The sequence below is a fragment of the Onychomys torridus genome, chromosome 15 (assembly GCF_903995425.1).
Source record: "Onychomys torridus chromosome 15, mOncTor1.1, whole genome shotgun sequence".
NCBI classification, from domain to species: domain Eukaryota; kingdom Metazoa; phylum Chordata; class Mammalia; order Rodentia; family Cricetidae; genus Onychomys; species Onychomys torridus.
This window is the reverse complement of record NC_050457.1, coordinates 47,454,460-47,471,840: the sequence shown is the minus strand read 5'-3', so window position 1 is coordinate 47,471,840 and position 17,381 is coordinate 47,454,460. Positions and strand designations below refer to the sequence as shown.

The 17,381-nt window shown below is 39.5% G+C and overlaps 1 protein-coding gene across 3 annotated transcripts in view; it reads left to right on the top strand.

Moving 5' to 3' along the window:
• The window catches only part of Wdr70 (WD repeat domain 70), a 269,544-nt gene that overhangs the window by 132,533 nt on the left and 119,630 nt on the right, over nucleotides 1-17,381 (top strand). The gene's annotated exons all lie outside the window — the stretch shown is intronic.

Below are 17,381 nucleotides of genomic sequence, written 5' to 3'. Positions count from 1 at the left end.
GCCTGTCCTTTTAGAAAAACATCCCTTACCTGCTGTATGTCTAAGACAACCCTGGACATCTCATGGATACAGTTACAGTATCCATAGAAACACAACTGTTCCTGATATCAACATACAGCAGTGAACTCTCTTTGTTATTCTATCGATTTTGTGAATTCTCTTAATTTTTTCACGTCCCTGTTTTTAATTTTCTACTCTCCACATGTGAACCAAATCAAGATGGTTTATTTGGAGGCTGGACTGCCAAGCAGCCGTGGAAAGCTTCATTGGACTTCATTTGGAAAGTTTTCCCTTTGTCGTTGGCCAACAGCTCAACCCCTTTGGTTTCCCATCTGTTTAACACACGACAGCTATGGCACATTTCCATTTATCTGGGTCAGAAACAGAGTTCTATATGTCAGCCTGGATGTTACCTGCTGTGTGATGGGTCCAAAAAGAGAAAGACAGAAGTTTTTCTGTTTCTCCCAGGAACTGATAGAAAGAAACACACAATTGTGGGTAACTTCCTTTTGACATCTTGTTCTTTGAATTCTAGAAGTCACTGAATTTTTGCAATACAAACACTCTCCCCAAAGAGATAGCCTGTTCCTGTGTTCCCTTGTGATTTGATTACTTTTCATATTGAGATCTCATGATTGGGGCAGGAGAGATGGCTCAGCAATTAAGAGCCCATAGCATTTTTGTGGAGGACCTGAGTCCAGTTCCCAGCACCCATGTTGGGCAGCTTTCAACTGCCCGTGGCTCCAGCTCCTGGGGCAGCCAGAGCACCTGCACTTATTGTGTCCACAAGCCCTCCTTCCATACAGAGTTAAAAGTACAATAAGTCTTTAAAAAATACCTCATGATCAAACTGAGGGTTTTGTTTTATGTTCTTGACTCTTGATTCAGCTCTTTTTTGAGGGATTAAACTGGTCTAGAACAAATCCTACTTTTCAGAGTTAAATATGTTTTATTTTTCTCCCATGTAGTAAATATCTTTAAATTAGGAAAACAGTCCTCATTCTGGATTATATTGACTTCAAAGCCAACACTATTTATTTTTCTATTGACTCTCTTGTTTACTTATTTGTTTTCAAATAATTTACCCATCCTAAAAAAGTATTTGAGGGTTGGTGAGAGGGTTCAGTGATTAAAAGCTCTTGCATGCAAGCCTGATGAACTGATTTCATCCAGAAATCCCATGATAGAGAGAGAAGATCAACCACATCCTCTCACATCCACACTTGCACAGCAGCACACTTGTGCACATGTGCTCTCTTTCTCTCTCTTTCACACACACACACACACAGGATTTAAGAAGGCTTAAAGTGATATATGTAATACAGCATTACAAAAAAAAAAAAAAAGCATTGAGGACCACAGGAAGGGTAATGATGGTGCTGAGTTATTTAGAGAAAGCAGTGCTCAGCAGACATAGTCAGACTGGACATTCACCTTCTAATTTGCTAGTCACCAAAAAATGACAGTAACATGTTCAGTTAAGAATTCTAGGACCCCTTCCCATGAAAATATAGATTGTTTTCTTTTTAGTAAAATGTAAAGCAAAACCTGGCCTAGAGACTCTCACTTAGAGAACATTGGTTAACTAGGCCTTCCCAATAGTAAACACAGGAGTGAATTTTATAACTGGGTATTTACTGTACTGAATGCTTTATGTATATTTTCTCACCCAGTCTCTTAGAAGGACTGCAAACTCATCTGCAGCTTAGGAAATGTACGTTCTGAGTGTTATGGTTTGATGGTGGAATGCCCTCAGTGGCCTTAAGCTTTTGAATCTTGGTCCCCAGGCAGCAGTGCCACTTTGGAAGATTGTGGGACCTTTCGAGAGGAGGAAGTTTACTGCAGGATGTGAGCTTAGGGCCAGGGCTTTGGATCTTGTAGGTTGGTTCCCCAACACGGGACTCCTCCATACCCAACACAGTGTGACCTGTTGCTCCATGTTTCTGCTGCTCCACCCTCCCCACTATGATACATTGTATCCTTTCTGTAGGTGTAAGGCAAACCCTCCCATCTTTTGTCATGGCAAGCAGAAAAGTAGCTAAGACATTAAGTGACTTGTCTAAGATGTTATAGTAAATTGGTAGGACAGATTTAAAAGCAGGCAAATCTGACTTCATTGTCCTCAGTCTTTATCATTGTTATGTACTTAAATGCATGTAACAAGTTTTTTGCCACCTACCCAAACACATGTCAAAGCAGGACTCCTAGGTGTAAAGAAAAGGCATTCTGAAAAGGAGTAAAAGCAATACAGTTTAATGTAAGATCAGCTCTCAGGGCTTTTGTAGACTGAGATAAACTGTAAATTATTCAGAGCTTTTTTAAAAGAAAATACTTACTGGATTTCTTTGACCCAAGGGAACTGTAAACCGTGATAAAAAACACATGTACTTGTCGATCCCTCTTTACATCCCACCTCACAAAAATACAGAATACTGCCTATAGGTCTAGAGTAGGGAAGCGGAGACTGAGGCTCTGAGCTTGTGCTGATAGATCCTGGCTGTGTCCATGGAGACACATGCTTCTGCTTCATCTGGCAGTGGAATATCAGATGATGTGCTCCTTTTTAAGGCTTCAGTCAGGAAATAGTTCACCAAGTCCCCACACCTAGCTCTTACAATAGTTCAGATACCTCTGGAGAGTAAGTAATAAAGCAGGTGAAACTGTACAAACAATGCAGTAAAGTAGTAGCTGTCTGCCGGGGATGTCTGACATTACATTTGGTCAGTGGCTGGTCAGTTACGTGATGGATCACTTGAGCAGTTCTCTTCTGGCCCTCCTTTCTGTGAGAGAGCCTAAGTACACTTTATTTAGATTAATTTACTATAGGGATGAGGTGAAGAGCAAATGATGGAATCAGATTTTGTGATACTTAGGGAGCCATGAAATGAATTCTAGTCCTGAAAATTAACAACTTTAAGTATTTGTCATGGCATCTAGCAAGTACCTCAAGAACGTTCAGTTTACTTAGCAGTATCTGGCCCAACTTTACACAATGATCATACAACTAAAGTTCCTACACATGTGTAGATGTATTTCTGAACTGTTTTATTAAATAAGAAACACAAAGCCAAATACAGTGTTAAAAGCCCAAGAGGTCAGAGCAGCAGCCAAGGGCTAAGACCAAGACCACCTTCTTACCCCTCACTGCTGCTGTCTTCTTTCCCCCCAGAAAGAGATCTACTTCCTGTGTGTCTGCCTACCACCTTCTTACCCCTCACTGCTGCTGTCTTCTTTCCCCCCAGAAAGAGATCTACTTCCTGTGTGTCTGTCTTTTTATTGACTTTCTGTTCTGCCTTCTCATTGGTTGTAAACCCAACCACATGACCTTCTTGTCACTGCCTGTCTATACAGATCTCCAGGTCTCTATGCTTGGTATTGAGATTAAAGGCGTGTGGCTCCATGCTGGTGCTGCCCTCGAACACACAGAGATCTGCCTGTCATATGATCAGGATTAAGGGAGTGTGCTACCACTGCCAGACTTCTGCTAAATGGCTTGTTATTAGCTCTGACCTGTAGTTGGAGAGCTTCTCTCCAGGTTCCACCAAGCCCCCGCAGTCCCACAAACCACGTATAAAATAATCATACAGACACTTATATTATTTAAACTGCTTGGCCATTAGCTCAGGCCTACCATTGTCTAGCTCTTACTCTTATATTTAGCCCATTTCTGTTAGTCTATACTTTGCCACATGGCTTGTGGCTTACCGGTGTCTTTACATGTTGCTTCTCATGGCAGCGGCTGGCAGTGTCTCTCTGCCTTCGGCTGCCACTTCCCAGAATTCTCCTCTCTCCTTGTCCCGCCTATACTTCCTGCCTGGCTACTGGCCAATCAGCATTTTATTTATACAGATCAGTATCCACAGCACTGACCCCCAGACACTTTTATTTATTAACATACAAATAAAATCACATTTCAGCACAAATAAAATATCACCATAGGGCTCAACGATGGAGAAGCTGCAGGACCCCAGAAGCTTGCTATGTGTTTCTTATGTACAGTTGGACAGGACAGTGGGGCTCTGGCATACAGCTAAACAGGAGGCAGGGTTTATGGTACACAGCTGAACCAAGGAGACAGGATTTGCTAATCTCAGTAGGAGAAGTCTCAGTAAGGGAGTAGTCTACAGGGCTGGGGGGTGGGAGGGACAGGCAGGAAAAAGCTCAAGACATTTTCTGTACACACTGTCAACCTTCACACTCGCCCAGGAGGGAAGCTTTGCCATTTCTCCCAGGCTCACCCAGGAAAGTGATTGTCATTTGCCAGGAGGTTGAGGCATTGGGGTCCTTGACTTGGCCATGCCTATGTCAGCAATCCACATACACTGGAGACTTTCCTCACTCAGGGCTTCCTCCTCCTCCTGAAGCAGAGTATGCTGAGTTTCAGTCTCCATTTTTCTGGTGGACTCCCTTGTGAGGAGCACTTTTCCAGCATGTTTGCACCAGGCCCTTGCTCAGCCTATCGTAATGTCTGAACTATGTTGAGATGGTGCCGTTTGCTCGGCTGGTAGTTCATAGGTTTCTACAGCATGATAAACTGTGTGACAGTGGATTTCAGAACCCTGTCTGGACCGATCTTGTTTCTCTGCCCATTTGTACTCATCCTTGCCCCCTGCTTAGTATTCTATATGCTGTTACAACCCCTCTACTCACAGAAAAGTTATACCCCTGAAGATACTTAGGAGAATAGAACAGGCTTATTCTGGGCCAGATGCCTAGCTCATGAGCAATGTATCACAGGTCTGAGGGGAGAAAATATAAGGGGCATGGTGTTGAGACAAGCAGTGGTGGGTACCATCCCTTACACTGTGTCCTTTTGCAAGTGTTTGCTCATTGATTATCTTCATTGTTTTTAAAAAGTATTTGCTTATTTTTTATGTAGTTATGTTTTATACACATGTATGCTTGAACAGTGCCCGCAGAGGCCAGAAGAGTGTTAGATCTTCTGGGGCTGGAGTTAGAGACAGTTGTTAGCTGCTCTGTGATTGCTGGTAATCAAATCCCAGTCCTCTGGAAGAGCAGCTAGTGCTTGTAACTGCTGAGCTGTCTCTCCAACACCCTTTATTGGCAGAGGAGAAATTAGTATTTATTTCATTAGATGGTAAAGGCTGCATTTCTGTACCTCATAATGTACTTGACAGTAATAAGACTTTCAAAATAATAACTACTTTTTCTTTGAAGATGCAAAATACAAATCCTACTCAGCTTTGTATTGAATTTGGTTTATAGATATAGAAAATTTGCATTATTCTTTCCCAAGTAAAACCATCAATACCTATAGCATGTAAATCCAAAATTGTTATGACTTTGTTATCATGGATCCATGTAGACAGATCATGCTATAAAAACTGAAGTGTACCAAAAGTACCCTGGCATCAGGAATATCTAGGTAGATATATACCATATGTCCCCAGGCATTCAATTATTCAATTGAAATGAATGATACAGTAGTTATCAGTCCTTTTGTACCTTAGTTTCCCTTTGCAAAACAGAGATAAGAACAGTGCCTTCTTCAGAGCATTGTGAGCGTGTGTTAGTCAGTGTCCTATTGCTGTGAAGAGACACTATGACCATGGCAACCTTTATAAAGGAAAACATTCAATTGAGACTGGCTTACCATTCAGAGGTTTAGTTCATTATCGTCATAGCAGTAAGCATGGTGGCATGCTGGCAGATGTGGTTTAGGAGAGGTAGCTGAGAGTTTTATGTTCTGATTGGCAGACATCAGGAAGAGTGAGAACCTGGACCTGGCTTGAGCACTTGAGGCCTCAAAGCACACCCCTAGTGACACACTTCCTCCACCAAGGCCACACCTCCTAACAGTACACTCCTCGTGAGCCTACGGAGGACATTTTCATTCAGACCACCACAGAGTGCTAAATGGTGAGGTGCTGATATAGTGTCTGCTTCACTATGAGCACTTACATGTCAGTGAGCACTTTCATGACTGTGAGTCCAGACTTCACTGTGTACTCAGTTCCTAGTCAGACCATTTGCATGGCGTTTTGATTACCAAACACATTTTGTCTTTCTATGACTCCTGAGGAAAAAAATCCTTCAAGTTCAGGAGTTTTGTTGTGGATTAATTTGTTAGAAATATTGAAAAGACTCACTGTTTTCAGTGTAAACTTCTAAAGTAACATTGACTTCACTACTTAACGCTACAACGTGATTAAGTATTGTTTAGTTCTTCAGTCAGGAGAAACTATTCCCTTTTGAGAGATGAATATTTATCTCATTTTCAAATTTGTACTGAATCATTCTTTGGCAATGCAATTTTTATCTTTGGAATCTGTTTTGCAGATGTGGAGTCTGCAATGTTTAAATTTGGTTGGTTAAGTGAAAATTTGTATATGTATTGTATTTTAGAAGCCTTTAAAAATAGAGTAATAGCAATAATCACGTTCAGCTTTAGCAGCTTGTTGGGCATCCTACTGGCACCTGCTGGTTCCAGGGGGAGTTGGTCTAGCAGTCCTGGTGACCCCTGGCAGCATTGGCAGTAAAGCGTGGGTAAAGGCAGATTGCTTTTAAAGGATGTGTCGTACCCCCTTTGTCCTGTGGTGGCCACCATCATCTTGTCCTCTGCCCCACGTCTCCATCTTCTACCTCTACCCACTGTGATGCTTGCTTCTGTCAGTCTCCTTCCTTCTTCTGAAGAAAAGCCGGCAGTAACCACAGACATCATGCCACACGCTCTTCACGTTCTAGAGAACCCACATGCGATGTCACAAGAGGAAGTCATTAGTGCAGCGGACCCCAGTGACCTGCCTTATGATCCACGTGGATTCACTTTGAGTTTCCTGCTCTCCAGGAATTTACTTAGAGATGCAATTGGAAAATTGCAGAATCCTCCTGTTTCGGGGCCCTTCTCAAAGAGTTGATTTCTCTCAGAGACCCATTCACTTTGAATTTCTGGTTAGTCAGAAATGGGTGCTATTTGAAGCACTGGGTCTTTAATATTTTAACTGTTTTCTGGTGTCTTTTTCTCTTCTTAAGTTCTTCACTTAATGTGACCAACAGCATCATTCTCATGTTTGTCAGGGACATTGTCTTTATTTACCTTGGTTCTGTACTCCAGCTGTAGATGAGGTATAGTACTAGAGCTCTACTGTTTTCCTAGATTTTACACTTATTTATTTGCTTAACTTGGGAGTCATGCATGCCATGGCATGCATGTGGAGGTCAAAGTTATGTGAATTTGTTCTTTCCTTCCACCATGTGGATTCTGGGGATCAAACTCAGGTCATCATTCTTGTGGGCAAGCTCGTTTATCAACTGGGCAATCTTGCCATCGCTCTTTATTTAGGATACCATGCACACTTCTTACTCTATAGTATGACCCCTCTCTCCTTCCTTATAAGAAGTTACCGAATATGGCAGGAAGCTCCTTTGGGCCTTATAGCCCAAGGTCAATGGTGGAGCCAAATACCACTACATTAGTCTGCAAGGCCTTTCCCACTGGAGCCTGCTTAGAAACCTTGAGATTCAGATACACTAGCATCCTATACCATAGCATAATCATACAAACCTGTGTACAAAAACACACAAATGCACACTCAAACAGAAATTCATACTGTGCTTCTTTCGAAGTCTTGGCTTCTGACTTTTCTTCTGTCTAAAACTCCCTCAAAGTTACCTCCCAACCCTTGTTATCATTCAAGACTCAAACTGAATGCTGCATCCTAACCCTAGCATCTCTTCCTGCTCTTCCTCTTAGCCAGATTTATTTCTGCGTTATTTGTTTGTTTGTGACATCTTGCTTTATAGCTTAGGCCAGAAGTTCTCAACCTGTGGGTCATGCATGACCCCTTTGGGAGTTACATATCAGATATCCTACATATCAAATATTACATTATGACTTATAATAGTAGCAAAATCACAGTTATGAAGTACCAACAAAATAATTTTATGGTCACCACAACATGAGAAACTATATTAAAGATTCCACAGCATTAGGGAAGTTGAGAACCAGTGGTCTGGAGCTGTATATAGAACTCTTATCTGAATGTCACAAAGGCATCTAACCTGTGACCTGTCATTCCCTCTTACAGAGTTAGCAGCCTGTGACTTATGGCTCATCTTGTACTGGTCTGCCTGCCTGGTCAACATCACCCCTTTAGCTTACCCCAGAGTTATTTTCTTAGCTTCCCCATTCCATTGCTTTGGTGTAGAGCTTGGACCTCCTTCATTTGGGCTGTCTAACCTACATGTTTTTCCTCTAACAGTGTCCTCACTGCTATCCAAGTGACTTTTAAACACAAGTTTGATGCAGTAATTGAGCCATTCTTTTCTTTATTTTGTTTTCTGTATGGGTGTGTGTGGTGATCACAGGAGCCTGCAGATGGTGCTAGATACCCTGGACTGGAGTTATAGACAACTGTGAGCTACCATGTGGGTGCTGGGAATTGAACCCTGGAAGAGCAACCGGTGCTCTTCACCAGTGAGCCCTCTCTCCAGCCACCCATTCTTTTTAGTAGTTCTTCAGTCTTTTAGAGTGTAGATTTCATAACCTCAGTGCATTTCATGGAATCATCTTTATAATCTGGCTCACGCTGGTATTCTTTTTTTTTTTTTTTTTTTTTACAATCCATTTACAGTGTGTACTTTATGCATTTGTCAAAGCAAAATACTCTTTGTTTCAGAAAGAGGCTACCTTTTCAAACCTCTCTGTGAATTCTCCATCAGTTTCTAAGATTTATACCCTACTTCCCCCTTACACTAGTCTATGAATTTTAGTTTGAGAATACCAGCCCTCTGGAAAAATCCCACTTCAGAGGAATTGTTCCAAAGCTTGCCAACAAAATGCCTCCTGTTCTCTGGGTGGTAGTCTCATGATGTGATGTTGTCCTCCAAGTTTTATCTATTCCAGGAGAACTGACATTATTGCATCTTCATATGTCCACCAAAGTACCTGACTTATAGAAAGTATTTATAATTGCTAAATTGTGACCCCGCATGTCTTACAGCACCTAGGAGACATTTCCAGCAGCTAGAATGTGATTTCTGTAGAGACAAAAGCCCTATTTTGGTCACCCCTGTTTCTATAGTGCCAGAACAGTATTCATGCCCCAGTAAGAATCAGTTGAGGCAAATTATTTAGAAGAATGTTTCATGACAACATGGGAGGGAAGCAGTACCAAAAATAGGGAGATATGCAGGTACATAGATATACAGATAATAATATATTTACTTTTAAACTTTATATATATATATATATATATATATATATATATATATATATATATATAAATAGGATTTTTATTGGAATTCTATTATTTGTTCAAAACTATGCCAAATATTTAGAAAATAGTAAAAATAAATATCTATTTGGAAAAATTTTTTTGTAATTACTTTGTTTTGGTTTTACTTCGAAAAGAATAAAGGTACAGTGTTAAATACTATTCATGCTTAAATAGTCCTTGCTAGTTTTTAAATAGAGAGGATTATCTTAGAAAGTGCATTGATATCCTGTTAGAGTCATTCTGTTTGGCTAACACTAACATTTTTAGGCAAATGAATCATTAGCAGTAATTAATATGGTAAAGCAAATTAAAAGAAAAATGCATATAGTTATATAATTTTTAAAAGATAAGTATAACCACAGTGCACATATAAAATTTTAGTGTCCTTATTTATTTGAGAAATAAGAACTATAGAACCTAAGGGAGAGCCTTTGGTTTCATTAGCTCTTTTTTTTTTTTTTTTTTTTTTGAGACAGGGTTTCTCTGTGTCACTTTGGAGCCTTTCCTGGAACTCACTCTGTAGCCCAGGCTGGCCTCGAACTCACAGAGAAACGTCTGCCTCTGCCTCCCAAGTGCTGGCATTAAAGGTGTGCTCCACCACTGCCTGGCAGTTTCATTAACTCTTAAAAGTGCTGCTTGAAAAAGATAAGTGAATCTCTCTGTTTGGTGTGTGTGGAAAGAGGACACTCTATGAAACACTAGCTAGCCCAGTGCGTTCTTTTCTTCATAAGCCATATGTGCTGGTGCTCCATATTGAATCTTAAAGGCAGAAATACTATTCATGTTTAAATAGTCCTTGTTAGTTTTTAAGTAGAGAGGACTATGTTGGAGATATACCTTATTTAAAATGAATAAATAATATTAGTAATAAATAATAAACAATAATATTTAAAAACAATAATGAAGAACAAATAAATAATATTTATTTAAAATAAATAAACTTTATTTTGAAGTGAGAAGAAAGGTTCCTTTTCCCTTTATTCTCATATTGGTGGACTCACATTCTTTTCCTACAGTACACTGGCCCTGTAGACTGGGCTTAGATACAGGTTTTGGGGTCCTTTAGCACCTATTGCTGAATAAGTAGGAAAAGGTTGCTGCAGATCTAGCTTCTGAGGAGCTGAAGGGCTCCAATTAGAATTCACTTGTGACTTCAGAAACAACTGCAGAGCTGTGCATTTCTGTTGTGCATTTCTGTTGTTCATCTATAAAGTACCAGTCACCTACCAGTGAGAGAACACCAGAAGAGTCCAATGCTGCTCATCTGCATATTCATGCTCTTTGAGAATAAATGATCTGCTCGCTCATTACCACCTGGTTCCCATTTATTCTTATCTGGGAGCAGTAACCACCCCTTTAAAACAAGTCTGTGTCCTAGCTTCACTCCTTGCCAGCTTTACAAGTTTACAAACATTCTTTGTGTATCCTTTTTTCTTTTCAAAAGTAGTTCTTTCTATTATTTTCTTCCTCCAAACCCTTCCACATACCTCTCCTTGTTCAGTTTTTCAAATTCATGGCCTCTTTTTTCATTAATGTTGTTGCATACATGAATGTACATAATTATATCCTAAACACATGATTACAGCCTGCTCAATCTATATCATGTTACCTGTATGTATGTTTCCAAGGCTGATGGTTTGGTATTGGCCAACCAATTGTATAGTCTTCCCTGAGGAAGACCATTTCTCCTGCTCTCAGCATTCCTTGGCTGCCTGTAGTTCTTTGTGTAGAGTTGAGGCCTCATGGGCTTTCCCTGACTACTTTTGCATGTCTCCTGTTGTCCTTGTTCAGGTCACGTTTAGGCTGTCATGTTGGTGAAATTTGTATATACAGCTTCTGATATTCTTAGGAAACACAGTCTCATAGAGAACTTTCTGTTCCCCTAGCTTTTACAAGTTTTCTGCCCCCTCTTCCACAATTATTCTGAACCTAAAGTATAGAAGTTGTATTGTGGATCTATCCATTGGGACTGGGTCTACAGCACTACATTTTGATTGTTTGTACTTGTCTATCTGTTACAAATATAAGTTTCCTTGATGAGGAGTGAGAACAACATTTATCCATGTAAGGACAAATATTTAGAAGGTACTTAGGGATTATGCTGGTCTAGTAAAGTGTATTTGTAGGTTATCTTCTAAGATCCATGACTTCACTAGCTCTGGGTAGTTGGCCAGGTTCCCGGTACCAGGCATAATTTCCCTCTTGCGTTAGCACTAAAGTATTTTGTGTGCCACTACTATATCCTTAAGGTTATTGTGCATGTTGGTCCTTGTTGTGGATTATAGACATCACAGCTGGTAGGATTGTTGGTTGCTTCCCTCCTTTGGAAACTTACATGGTGCTTTCGGGTCAATTCAGTTTCTAGGGGTTCTGGGCCCTGTTTCTGAAATATATGGTATCTTCAGCAATAAGTACTTACCTTCCCACCTCTTGGGGAGAACCAAGGAAATAATGATAGCCTATAATGTTTTGGAAGTCTTTTGGAAAACTGACCAACTTCTCAAAAGAGGACTTCTCATACATGGGGCAGGTATTTTTGTGAGATGGTCATTGGCCCTTATAGGGAACATTACCAGGCCAGCTGGGAAAATTTGATTTAAACTATTTTACTATTGGTGGGTTTGCAGTCTGATTCATTCACTCTAGAAGACAGTGTTGGAGAGTTCTCAAAAAGCTAAAATAAATCTGCCATATGACCTAGTGTAGTCAGACTTTGCTTTGTGGGGCTACCAGCCTGCAAATAATGATACAGAGACTTATTAGTAATTATGGTTTTTTTGTTTGTTTTTTTTTTTTTTCAAGATAGGGTTTCTCTGTGTAGCTTTGTGCCTTTCCTGGAACTTGCTTTGGAGACCAGGCTAGCCTCGAACTCACAGAGATCCACCTGCCTCTGCCTCCCGAGTGCTGGGATTAAAGACATGTACCGCCCGGCAAGTAATCATGAAAGCGTGGCCTTAATCTTAGGCTTGTCCCAACTAGCTCTTATAACTCAAATTAACTTATTTCTATTAATCTACATTCTGCCATGTGGCTTTTTCCTCTCTCCTATTCTGTAATTACGACATGTTCTGCATCTCGCAGGTGTCTCTGGTGCGCATAGATTTATTTCCAGTTCTGCTCTGTCCCTGGAAGTCCTACCTAGCTATTGGCCATTCAGCTCTTTATTAAACCAATCAGGTGCTTTAGGCAGGTGAGGAAAAACGTAGACACATCTTCATGCAATGTAAACAGACATTCCACAACAACTCAGCTATACCACTCCTTGGCATAGGCCCCAAGGAAAGGACTTGCTATCCTACTCCACAGATACTTACCCGTCACCTTCATTGCTGCTCTATTCACCATAGCTAGGAAATGGAAACAACCCAAATGTCCTTCAACAGTGATGATGAATGGATAAAGAAATCATGGCACATATACACTCTGGAATGATACTCAGCTATAAAGAAAAGTGAAATTATGAACTTTGCAGATAAGTGGGGGCATGGCTAGAAAAGGTCATACTGGATGAAACTCAGGCCCAGGCCCAGAAAGACAAGCAGCATGTTTTCCCTCACCAGAGGCTTCTACCTCTGAATCCTCAGATTTAAGTGCATATCCTGGAGTGACTGCAGACACCAGGAAAGTAAAGGGGACCACTGTCTTCTCACTACAGTTTCTAAGTATATATAAGAATTTCCTGTCAAGTGTGTATTCATAAAGATTATTGTGGGTTTACATAAAAGATAGAACATGGTCCTCATTTCTGTGGAACTTGATGAATCCCTTAATTTTTTTTAAAAGGAGGTCTTTCTTACCTTTTTTTCCCTTCTACCAAGAGAGTCTGAAAGTTTCAGACTTGTATCAGTTGAGTTGCTTGTGTAGTCTTTTGAGAAAAATTAAACCAAGATCTAAGTGATTTCCATGCAAAATTAATGCTTCCCTCGACTTCTGCCAAGTGCTGTGATGCATTTATGCAGCAGATGCCAGAAAGTTTAGAACTTGTATCTGGAAACAATCCAAAATTCTAAGACAGAAAGCATTTGTGCCTGGGGCCATGTAATGACCCCACCTGTGTCTTTTTCTTGTCTTCTGGATGTTTTCATTTTATGTCCAGAAAGGCCCAGGCAGGCCCTTCTTCTATTTTTAAATCTTCCTTCTGAAACACAGTTTTAATTTTACAAGTCTAGATCTTACTCCAAGTTTCAAAATATGTGTTCTCTGGCATAAAATGTTCTGACAGATACCTAATGGCCTAGCACTTTAGCATCTATTTTTTAGACATCAATTGATAGACTCAGAGCCATAAAACCATAGTTGTAATTAGTCACTATCAGATGTTGTATGAGCTTGTATTTCACACATCTATATGCTAGGTAAATTACTTTCCACTTTCTCATTATTTTGATAGTAAACTAAAATAAATGGAAATACTTAGTTGTTGGATTTATTAGCTTTGTTTTTTTATTTGTGATCTAAGGGGAAACACAGAAAAGAACAAGTATTTATTGAGTGCCTGTTGTGTTCCAAATATTGTCCTAGATATGTTTACATCCTTAATCTCATTTGGTCCTCACGGCCCCTCATTATCCCAGTTTTAGAGATGATGAACTTTAAACAAGCCACATGAAATGATTCTTTATACTTGTGGGGGGTCTTTCACATCATAAGTCTAAAGTGCCATCTGTCATTGGGGATGCTGGGTTATAAAAAGGAGAAGTTGACTATTGTAATTTATCCTCACCACTGCAGAGCTGGGGCCAGAAAAATAAAAACACATGTAGTGTTTCTCAACTTTTTGTGATTGTTAATTCTGGGAAACAGTTAATAGAGATAGAGAACAAGTAAGTAAGTAAGTAAGTAAGTAAGTAAGTAAGTAAATAATAATAATAATAATAATAATAATAATAATAATAATAATAATAATAATGTTGTCCCAGTGGACATCCATGTGCAGAAACATTAGCCTTGATCCATACCTTGGACTGTATAGTTCAGGTTGATGATCTAGTCATAAAATTTAAAATTACAAAACTTACAGAAGAAATAAAGGAAATCTATGCTTTTTGGTTAATTAAGAACCTTTTAGGTATGTGGCTTCCAAATACTGATAAAGTGTATAAAAAAATTTAAGAAGAGGGTTTTAGTTCAATTGATAGATTGCTGGCCTGGCATGTTCAAAGCTCTGGATTCAATTCCCAGTACGATGTAGACCAGGCATGGTGGCACACATTTATAATACTAGCACATTAGAGGTGGAGGCAGGAGGATCAAAAATTCTAGATCTTTTGGGATGTTTGAGACCCAATCTCAAAGAATTTTTAAAGATTTGCTCATTTTATGTGTATGTGTGTTTTGCCTGCATGAGTGTCTTCATACCACATGATTGTCATCAGATTTTCTGGAATTGGAGATACAGAAGTTGTTAGCAGCCGTGTAGGTACTGAGAGCTAAACCCTGGTTCTCTACAGGAGGACCTTAGCACTACACAAGTGTCCTTAACTACTGAGCAGTCCATCAATATTATATTTTAAAATCTGCTAGTTGAAACACTTTAAGAATGAAAAGTCATGGTAATAGTCTTGGTTGCTACTTTACAGATGCATTTCTCATCAAGAGCCTAGATCCACAGCTTAGTATGCTTGCCTAACATGTGCAGGACTCTGGGTTTGTGTCCCCACTCTACTTCCTGCACACCCCTCCCCCAACCAACAAAAGAGGAAAAACTTGTGTCTAGAATAAAGAGCTGTCAGCATCTAGTAAAAAGAAAATGAACGACTTACTATTGAAAACAGACAAACATTTGCACAATTCCTTCACAAAAGAAGAAAAATGGTGTGTGGAGCAATCCTCAGCATCACTAGGCATTTTGGAACTGCAAATTAAATCCACAATGCATGGTACTCAGCTTCATATTGAGATAACTGCCAGCCGAAAGAGTAAAGAATAGGAAGAAGGAACTGTGACCTCCTGAGAGGCTTCCTTGAGATCCTCTCTCATTTACAACCCATTGGTCGAAATTAGCTGTGCATGAGTCTGGGAAATACAGACATGGAAGAGCACAGCCAGAAGATTCTGTGGCAGGCTTCTAGAGGTTTCACTGCCGAGGTACCCTGTAGCCTAGAGCTCTTACCTCCCAGTGGATGACTTTGAACCCTGCAGTCCCATTTTGCCCTCTGGTTTGCCCCCACTGCTTCTGAACCCTTGTTTGACCCTACATTAGGCAGTATGACCTTCTCTTGTTTGCTTTTTTGTTTTTGTGGTTTTTGAGACAGGGTCTTGCTACATTAGCTCAGGCTGGCTTCTAACTTGGAATCCTGCTGTCTTCAGCCTTCTGAGTGCTCAGACTGCAAGTATGTACCATCACTTTTGGCTAGTACCATCTCAAAATAAGATACAAAACTTTTGGTCGACAACTCCAATACCTGAGTTTTGATCATTTTAAGCAGTTCTCAGAGGTATTATACTTTGAAATGTTTAAGATTTTGGAGTATTATAGGTTCTGGGCTTTTAGATTAAAGATGGTAACTTCTGTTTCATCCGTAAGTAATGTTGTCTTGAGTATTCTCATTGGGATTTTTTTTTTCTTTTGGCAGGGTAGGATCTCACTTTTGCTCACATTGACCTAGATCTCACTATATAGCTCAGGCTGGTTTGGACTCGTGGCAGGCTTCTTACTTCAGCTTTCTGAGTGCTGGAATTAGAGGAACAAGCCACCACACTCAGCTAGTGGGGAGGTTTTAAATTACAAATTCGGCTTGTTACATATATGCTATGTTATGTAAATATATATTGTAATATATTTGAATTAACATAAATGAATAATAGTAGATTCTTGATATTTTGAGTGAGCTCTGATTGTTACCTGTTTCTGGAAAATTTGTTCACTTTATCTAAATTGTCAAATTTATATACTTAATCTGGTTATTTCCTTTAAATTAGATTGATTCAGTGTAGCTCCTTTGGGAAGAAGGACAATACAGCTTCTCTCCCAAGTCCGTCTCTGTAATTCTGACATGAGAATAGGGTTTAAATTTTTATTTTTCAAGAGACACACATAGGTACGCAGGTGGCCCCTGCTTACCATTCTGTCAAAGTTTGTTTTGTAAATTTGTTTCTAAACTGATTATCATTTTAATGTTGTCCAGCTCTAGAGATGGCATCTTTCATTTTGGACACTCATGTCCACATCATCTGTGCTCATTAGTTGTATGTTGATCACATTATTCTTACTGGCTTTTCTGAGTTCTAATAGAAGTTACTGTTACATACATTTTATCTCCATTATCACATTTGTTTTGTATAAGCGTTAGTGATTGTGGTGAGATTTATGAACTACATCTTTAACTTTTCAGAGTCTTTTTCTCTTCTTCCTTCTCAACCTTTGTGCTGTCACTGTCATGTTTTGTTTGCACATGTATTATAAACCTCACAATACGTTATTTTAATTTTGCTTCATAGCCATGTATTTTTAGAGATTTAAATATTTTTAAAATGTCTTTTATGCTTGCCTTCGGTCTTTTTGTGTAGATTTGGGCTTCTGTTTGTTTTGGATTTTACTTTTAGGAACTTCCTTTAATGTATCTTGTGTCACATATTAGGTAGCAGTAAATTGTCTCAGATTTGTCTATTTGAAAAGGCCTTGATTTCAGCTTGCTTTTTAAATATATTTTCATTGGCTATAAAACATTAAATTCCTCTCTCCCTGTGTCTTGGCTGCATAGTTTCTACCAGGAACTTTTGACCTGATCTTTGTTTTTCTGTATCTAATGATTTTTTTTTTTTTTTAATTTAAACCTCCTCCAGGGCGGTGCTCCTGGCCCTGTAGTGAGTAGGAGTTTATTCTGTCTGTGCCCCAGGCCTAGGCTTCTGTGACTAGCTGCTTGGTGAAAGCTCAGAGGCAGAGAGCTGTGCTTCTGCTTAGCTCCCAGAGACATGGGCTCTCTGTCTGGACTCTAGAGTGGGCCATGATTTTTTTTTTTTTTTTTTTTTTTTTTTTAGTTTAATGCAATTTCTGCTATATACTATATAGAGCAGATCATTGATACTTGTAGATAATTTATAAATTAATGTGCATTAAATAGGAGGCATATGCTTAATAGCTCTCCTGGTCAAGCTATGAGGTCATAAGAGTTTGGAGTCCATTGCATTATAGGGCATGGA